General features: G+C 37.8%; 1 long non-coding RNA gene across 1 annotated transcript; it reads left to right on the forward strand.

Moving 5' to 3' along the window:
• The first annotated feature begins 217 nt into the window (after positions 1 to 217).
• LOC138166769 (uncharacterized) lies at positions 218 to 7,800 on the forward strand. The gene is made up of 3 exons (XR_011169726.1): positions 218 to 299; positions 6,241 to 6,291; positions 7,246 to 7,800. It is a non-coding gene; the product is annotated as an uncharacterized lncRNA (long non-coding RNA).
• The last annotated feature ends 284 nt before the right edge of the window (positions 7,801 to 8,084 follow it).

Consider the following 8,084-nt stretch of genomic DNA (forward strand, 5'->3'; position numbering starts at 1 on the left):
AGCTGTCTAGAGGCTGTTAGCTCAGAAAGAAAGGAAAGGCTTAAGCAGACTCCTGAATGGCCACCTAGTTCCTGTATCAAAGTGCTGACATTCACATGGGCAAGATTCTCTCTGGTTTGTATGGCCCTAGTTTTTTGGTATGTATTAATACTGATAAAAGAGGCCTTCGGTTTTGATAAAACACTTCTTATTCCTTTGCAGAACTTTAAAATTTTGATAAGTCATTTCATCATTGGGAACAAAACCTGGAATTTGATGTTATACATGGTTTGTTGGCTTTCATCACCAGAAAATATGTGGTGAGTAGGAGTTAGGTCACAGACATGCCCTTAGTCAAGAAACAAGATATTTCTCCTCCACCCCTCTCTTCTCTGGGGTACAGGAGCCCATGGGCAAAATTTACTTACTCCCTAGCAGCTAACCTCAAGACTTGATTCCTGATCCCTCCTTATCCTGTGTGTGTTTTAACTGGATGATTCAACCTGATTCTCCCATTCTCTTTTTACTGTTTTCTGTAATCTGCCATACATTATTTAATTTAAAGGGAAAAAAATAGAACATATAAAAAAATGTGACCATATTCAAACCCTGATTTTCTGATAGAGCTTAACCATCTAAACCAGGGAGGTACATATCGTTTTAAAATATATTATTTCCATATTGATGTAGCAAAAGGACCAGGAACCAGGTTTGGAGATTGCACATGGGTTTCTGTACTCTTCCAAGAAATGAACAGAATTATGACTTTTAAACAGATATATGACCACAATAGGGCAACTAAGTGGCACAGTGGATAGAATGCCAGACCTAGAATCAGGAAGACTCCTCTTCCTGTCTTCAAATCTGGCCTCAGACACTTACTAGCTGTGTGACTCTGGGCAAGTCACTTAGCCCTGTCTACCTAAGTTTCCTCATCTGTAAAATGAACTGGAGAAGTAAATGGTAAACCATTCCAGTATCTTTGTCAAGAAAACCCCAACTGTGATTATGAAGCATTGGACAGGACTGAAACACTGACATTCTGGCTTAGGGCTAGGCAGGCTACAATCTCTTCTCAGGGTTCTAGGCTACCCTGAGGCATTTGTGAGTGTTTCTTTTCTCCTTAATTAGCTTGAGTCCCAATTGACTGTGTTCCTCCCTTTTGGGGGAGTCCAGTGACTAATTCTAGCCCTCTGTTTCCATTTAGCCACTTATCCTCATGTAGCTTTTACAAAGGAATACTTAGTTCACAGAAATAGCATGAACAAATGAACAAACATTTCTCCCAACACTTCAGGACCATAATCCCTACTATATTACCTTGGTCTTAGAGATGTTGAGTGAGTGGGTGAGATCATGTTCAAAATTTAGCTCAGTTTCTATGGAGTTTCACCAACTTCACTTTTAAAGGTGTCATTGATGCCACATTCTGGTAAGCTAGAATCCCAAGGTCATTCCAGATGATTAATCTAGACTAGCTAAAAACCTGTCTTGGAATACTGGATTCCCTATGGCATGTACTCCCAGCTATTGAAACTTTGAAAAAGTCAGACATCCAGGTTTATTTCTTGGGGTCCATATTGCCTAATGACCTTTCCCTCTGCAGCATGGTTCTCTCAAAAGAAGCTGAGAGTGAAGGAGTTGCCTTGCTCTCTAAGATGCTAATGCAGCAAAAAGAGATGGCCATAGCTGACTCAGGTCCTTTTGACATTCAGACAGTTCTGGCTACACAACCAGTGGAAAAAGACTCCTCCCAAACATGTGGTAGGCCAATCAGAAGAGGTTACACAATATAGATGCAAGTACTTTCCTCACTTGTCATCAAGATATGCATATGTATGACATGTACTTACCCATACACATGTAATCATGATCATGACCATTTGTAATGTAATGCCAAGCAAAGGCAACTTCCCAAGGTTCAAAATACCAGCATAGGTGCTCTCCATTTTATTCAGTGACAAATTAAGAACAGAGAAGATCAAAATATGACATCATTCAAAATACAGCATTTACTAAGTGTGATTAAATAATCTCCAAGTACTACTCCACCCCTGGACCTTACATTCATTCAATCAATTACAAAGTCCCTGTTCTAAATACTACTCCACCCCTAGGCTGTACCTTCATTTAGTCCATCACAAAGCTCCTCTTCTCAAATGGAGATTACTTTCCAATCATAAGTAAAGTACATTCATTTGTTCAATCATAGAACACAAAAAGGTCAAAAGTTCCCCACCCCTGGATCACAATTGAATCTACCCCAGAGTTACAACAAGTTTAAGCACAGCACTTAATACCCAAATGGAGGTCTTTTCTTCATCTCGACTCACTGATGTGGGTAATTACTCCGATGGTGCAGAGTGTACCTCTCCACACTTTGTTATTATGTCCAATTCTTATCTCCTGACTCTACTGTAGAGGACCTATGTTGGTGGTCTTTCCCATATTTTCACATTGTGTAGACACCAATGCAAAATTCAGGATGCACCATGAACAGAAGAGTTCATGTATTTATAGACAAGCTGAACGTTAGCAATTAGCAGGTTTTGTTTTTGTCCATTTGTAAGTTTTGTCCATTTTGCTTTGTTAATTTCCCAAGATCTATTTTTCAGTTTTTTCATGCTTGCAATTTAATTCTCAACATACATACATATGCACTTATACATTAAAAGATAAAACTTCTGAATTAGAAGTCTTCCATCAATTCCATCTCCCTGGTGTTTATAGGCAGCATTTGCAGGTATTCCCTGGCCCCAAGCTTGTGTATTCAGTGTTCTAGAGACTTCAAGACAGTTAAACTATGGACCAATGGCTATAGATGAGGTCTAGGAAAGGTATAAGACCTATAAAAGAGGCAAGAGAAGAGGATCTGATGTGTATAATCAGATAAAAGAGGGTACAGAGCAGATAAGTTTGGAGCCCATTTGTGTACCAAGGGTTTCTAATACTGAGATCCATAAAATTGATTTTTAAATACATATATATATATATACATACATATACATAAATTTAAACATATATGTAATTATATTAACGTAAATTGATTCCCTTGTATTCTTATGTTCCTCAGAAATGGTAGTGTACAGGCTTTGTTAATCTTCAAAAAGGCTGATTACACAAAAAATGTTAAATGGTGGCAAATCTTTATCCTATAATTAGGGATTAATGTTTGAAAATACATATGGCTTAGGAAAGTGATATAATGTGAATGAGGTCAATACAAAGTATGTTATATCAATTTATCAACCAATAAATAAAATATTATTAAGAATCTGCCAGGGCGGCTAGATGGCACAGTGAATAGAGCACTGGCCCTGGAGTCAGGAGGACCTGAGTTCAAATCCAGCCTCAGACCCTTAACACAAAACTAGCTGTGTGACCTTGGGCAAGTCACTGAACCCCAATTGCCCTCCAAAAAGCATAAAGTAAAAAAAAAAAAATTCCTACTCAGATCTTGAAAAAAAAAAAAAGAATCTGCTGTACTATATGTTGAGCACCATGCTACATGCTGGGGATACACACAAATAAAATGGTCAAATGAATTTACATTCCCCAAATGATCTTATATTCTATTGGGGTATATAGCATGTACATATGTGAATATATACAGAATACATGAAAAATGAATGCAGTATAACAAGTAAGGCATGATCTTAACAATTAGGGGAATCAGATGAGGTTTCATTTAGAAGGTAGTGCTTAAGATGAATTTTGAAAAAAAATAAGCTCTGTGAGGTAAAGGTGATGAGCATTTTGTCGATGGGACATGGCCAGTGTAAAGGCAAGGAGAGGGAAATGGAAAATCGTGGGTGAAGAATGGCAAGTCCTGTTGCTATTGGCTGGATTGTAGAGTATATGAAGGGGGATAATATAGAATGAGCATGAAAAAATGAGTTGGAGCAAGTTATGATGGGCTCTGAAAGACAATCCATTCCCACTTGATGGACAGAGGAGACTAACAAACAGGCAGACACTGGGTATTTATTTGAAAGGGGTGGGAGGAAATATCAAGTGGGGAAAAAAGTCTGAAAATGGAGCAGTTTGGGGCTCTGAGGATAAAATTCACAACTATACCTAGTTGGATCTTTGTACACAGGCATCTTATATTGTGATTATGAGGGAGTTTGGTAGGAAGGTGGCACAAAGTGTACTTTGTGGGAAGTTCATTGTGAGATGCCATGCATCAAGTATTTACTATGTATCAGGTACTGTTCTAGGTGCTGAGGATGAAGTACAAAGAATAAAACAATTCCTATTTGCAATAAGGAAATATAAAATATATTTAAATTTTAAATCATATATATATACACATATGTATTTATGCACATACACATAACTACTTTGTTATATATGCCTCTTTAGAGACAGAACGTAAGTCTAAAGTCAATAAATACAAATATATGTGTTTATATACATATACACACATATATGATGGGGGGGAGAGAGAGAGAATGTCTAAAGTTAATAAGTACAAATACATACAAAGTCATTAAATACAGGGTAGTTTGGGAGGGAGGGTGCTACCATTTGAAGGATCAGAAAGGGTTTGAAGAAGAAGATGGTGCTTAAGCAACATCTTAAAGAAAGAGAGGGACTCACTGAAATGGGAGGAAGGAAAGAGTGCATTTCAGTCAAAAGAGGTGGTTAATCCAAAGGGAAGGTGAAAGGAAAGGAATGTTTTTTTTTTTTTAATTTTCATTCATTTATTTATTTATTTTTGCTTTTTGGAGGGGGGAAGGCTGGGCAATTGGGGTTAAGTGACTTGCCCAAGGTCACATGGCTAATAAGTGTTAAGTGTCTGAGTCTGGATTTGAACTCAGGTCCTCCTGACCTCCAGGGCAGGTGCTCTATTCACTATGCCACCTAGCTCCCGAAGGAAAGTTTTATGTGAGGATCAGAGATCCAGACAGTTTGATTGGATTGAAGAGTGGGTGTGGAGAGGGGCAGGGACTGGGATTAATGTCTAATGAGGCTAGAAAGATGGGTTGAGACTAGATTGGAGTTGTTTGAATAAAGGAGTGACAAGGTTACATCTATGTTTAAAGAAAATTATTTTGGTAGCAAGTAGTGTGTAGGGTAGACCAGTGTTGACAGATCTGAGAAAGGGAGATCTATTAGGAGGCTTTTGTCACAATCTCAAACAGAGGAGATAAGGAGAGGAAGGGTTCTATAAGAGAAATGCTGTGAACATAGAAAAAGCAAGATTGGGGATTGATTGGATATGGGGAAGGAGGGCATGGACACTGTGTTTACTTAGCTCCCTAGAGAGGACTAATTAGTTCAAATAAAAGACATTTAATCAAACAGCAGAATGAATGAAGTGACAAGAAAACATTCCCCCTAAGAGTACACTCAGGGGAAATGCTTTGCTACAAATTATCACACCCACCTCAGCCTGTACCCTGTATTGAGCTGCAGTTTGTAGATCAAATCAATTATCTAATATAAGATTAGAATTTCTTTGTAGTTCTAGTTTAAACCCTTTATGAAAATGACATGCACCTAAAACCCATTTTAGGAGGATTCCATCAAATCTTTCAATAACTGTGTGGAGGTTGAGTTACAAAACCAATTGTAGTTTTATGATCTTTTCTGGTATGTCATGCAAATTCAAGACAGCTAGAAAGCTAAGGAAGCAAACGTGAAAGCTTTGGAAGCTGGTAAGGTCATTATCCTCCACCCTCATGGTCCACATTCATGCCTTTATTATGTCTCACTGACAGAAAAATAAAAATTCCCTGTCTTGGAGTTGTATTCTGGCCAGGGAGTGGAAAAACCCTCATTGTCTCCGTATATTAGTAAAAATTGTTTGTGTTTGAAGATTGTTATATTTGACAATGACTGCTGGTATAGCTGGAATTTCTAATAGAAATTCCAGGAAGCCCAGAGACTTTTAGGGTAATATGAACTGCTTGCATTTTCCCTGGACCTATTAAAGACTGGTTGAGGAGTCATCAAGTCCCTCTTTCTTCAAGCTTTTCAGAGAGCCTCCACTTTCCATTGGCTCCTTCTTCTGACTTCTGTCCTGGCAGAGAGCTGCTCATTGATTGCTCCTTAGTGCTTCTAGCTGCCACATGGCCCCATGGAATTGATGTTTCCCAGCCCCTCTGGCTGTATAGAAGACTGACTTAATTAAGAAAGGATGTTAGCAATATTTTAGCCCTTGTGTTTATGTTTTTAATGCTGTGATATTCTAATACTTGCTTTTATGCTTTTGATGTCTGTTATTAATTTTAGTGATGTTCTCTGTGTTTTTAGAACTTGACCTGGAGGCTTGACTTTGATTATCTGGCACCTCAAGTTCTGTTGGTTTGTATAATTTGAAGGCTTATAGTTTTGTTGATCTGCTTTGTTATTTTGCCTATTTCACAAGGGATTATACGCTGACTGCGATATTTGCTATGCTTCACTCAATTCAGAAATAAGATGGGTGTGGCTAGGTGGCACAGTGAATATAGAGCACCAGCCTTGGAGTTAGGAGGACCTGAGTTCAAACCTGGCCTCAGACACAACACAAAACTAGCCTTGTGACCTTGGGCAAGTCACTTAACCCCAATTGCCCTACCTTCCTCCTTCCAAAAAACAAAAAAAGAAAGAAAGAAAGAAGATGGCTAAATGACCCTTGTTTTTATTCAGGGCTGCCTGGCAGTCTCAGTTATGATGATATGATAAATTTGAGGGAAGGAAAGCTTGGGCTGTTTCCCCCAAATCTTGATGACTACTTCTCAAACTCAAATTGAAAATTCCATTTCTGAGAGTTAAGTCCCATGTGCCCAGGGTGTAGAAGGTGTCTTTTTCTCCATGTCCTTACTTGTATTTCATTAAGTCATTTTGTGTATCTCTTTGACATATGTTGTAGACTGCAGGGTCCCTGTACTATTCTAAATCACCTTAAAACTATAAATTTGTATTTCATCTATTCCTAAAGATATCTAGAGGAGATTTCATGACTTTTTAGGGAAAATCAAGTTTATGTACAGCAGTTCAAATGATCAACATTTGTTTAAAATAATATCATTGTCTCACCTGATGAAATTAAAGCACATTTTAGTTTTCCTCAATGAGTATGAAAATTTAGCCTACTACTTTTCTGTATTGCCTGCTCAGATCATTAATCATAGGATCTTAGAGTTGGTACTCATCTTTCAACAGAGCAGACTATTCTATTGTTCAAAAGCTTTGATTGTGAAGATGTTCTTTGTTATATTTAAATAAAATTAATCTATTTGGGATTTCTAACCACTGATCTCTTTTTCATGGCAGAAATTCAAGTATTTGATGAAAAATATCACGACCACCCTATCATCTCTTATTTCAAGGCTATGGTGTTACTGATTAAGTTTTTTTGCCTCCTGCACCACTGCAGGGAGATAGCACATGAAGGTAAGAACTCTGACTGCACAACCTGGGCGTGGTGTTTGGACCAATGCTGCTATGACCAAAGCAAGATGTCTCTGATGCAACTGCCACACTCAGTGCTCTGCGTTGCATGTTGTCCTCCCCTTCCCCTTTGGAATGTGCACTCTTTGAAGATAGAGACATGTCTTTGCCTTCAGGGCTTAGCATGATGCTTGTCTCATAGGAAACACAACACAGTGCTTCCAACTGTTTTAGTATCTCCAGCACCTAACACATGACCAGATATGTAGTAAGTGTTTAATAAATACTCGTTGAATTAAACTGTTGAATTGAAAATGTTATACTTTTCAGTTTTCTCACCATTCTGGTTACTCTTATGTGGGCAATCTCTAGATTATCAATGACCTTAAAATATGACAAGCCAAAATAAACTTAATATTTGAGTTGTTGTCTCACTAGCACAGAGTACAAGAGCTGATACTTCTCCTGGTCTGGAAACAATAATTTGATAAGCACAATTTGAGATTATGTAAATTTGGGTGGCACATTATTGATTCTGTTAATTCAGACTACGTTTGCAAATAACCATAATTCCTAAGCCCCTCATTGTTAAGGAAGATCTTTTCTATCCTATGCTGGTAGAGTTCATTTCTATAAATACAAACAAACAAAAACTAATTGAAAGAATTTCCACTTGATCTCAGATTACAAGTCCAGTTCTGTCTATATTTTTTTTGAATTTT

Source organism: Petaurus breviceps, unplaced genomic scaffold (assembly GCF_028583685.1).
Source record: "Petaurus breviceps papuanus isolate PSGF00001 unplaced genomic scaffold, PetGlider_PUasm1.0 226, whole genome shotgun sequence".
NCBI lineage: Eukaryota > Metazoa > Chordata > Mammalia > Diprotodontia > Petauridae > Petaurus > Petaurus breviceps.